We start from the raw sequence: 1136 nt of genomic DNA on the forward strand, positions 1-1136 counted from the left end.
ACAACGCACTACGTAATTGAAACTGAACTCTAAAATTAGCAAAACAAAGTGAAAATAAAACTGTATTAAAATTGCGTTGATTTTTAGTTAGAAAGGGAATCCCCGTGTTTTGATGGCATGGCGCAATTAGAAACAAAAGTGTTGCCATCTTTTAGAAAAAAAAGAAAATTTCAAAAAAAAAATTAAAGACTCGAACCGAAAACAACGCAACCTCGAAAATCTAACGACGCACAGTGAAAATTATTACTAATTAAGCAGCGACGCAACTTCGAAAAAACGCAAAACGAAACGACGCAAAACGAGGTATTGGTGTATAGAAAATATGTAGAACTTATACTTGCAAGAAATAGAATTTATACTTGCAAGAAAAAACGAATTATTATGCGCATTTCGTTAATTCAATTTTATTTAAAAGTAGGAATTTGCATAAATTTGCAGTCTAGTGAATATGTAGAATGTTACGACTGTGCACGGAACTATGTCGTTAGCGTTGACACAGTAGTTGATATAAATATTCTCGTGAATCCGAATTAAGGTACGTTGGTACGTATATCGTTGAGAGTGCGTTCTATCGCGTGATATCGAACGGTTTACACACTATATGTACCAATAACGGAACCGTGAAGTTTCGGTTTCGGTATCAGCAGCTGAACCGTACATAGTACGCATCGAATATTGGCAACCGAACTTCAACGATAGACACTATGTACCATCGAAGGTACTTTGCACGATATTAGTAGAATGCCCTTCTACCACGAACTTCTATTAACAAGTTTCCACGACGTTTGGTTTTAAGCAAGTTTACCAGTCTACGGATTTTATGAAATTGCAGCAAAATTGATTATGTAAAAAATAGGAAAAAGTAGGCAAAAGTGCATCAACTGTCGACAGCAAAATGCATACCATGACGTTTAAAGTATTAACTCTTAACGCTCCTTTAATTGTGAATATTGATTGGCAACTCATATTTCGACTTGCAAATTTTTAAGTGTCAGATTTTATATTAATTTATATTAATCATAATTGAATGTAATAATAAAAATAAAATAATAATAATAAAAATAATATTTATGTTAATTATAATTGAGTAAATAATGTTATACAAGTAAATACATACAAGTAAATGCATACATATA

Source organism: Ceratina calcarata, unplaced genomic scaffold (genome assembly GCF_001652005.2).
Source record: "Ceratina calcarata isolate Rehan_Ccalc_2016 unplaced genomic scaffold, ASM165200v1 scaffold293.2, whole genome shotgun sequence".
NCBI lineage: Eukaryota > Metazoa > Arthropoda > Insecta > Hymenoptera > Apidae > Ceratina > Ceratina calcarata.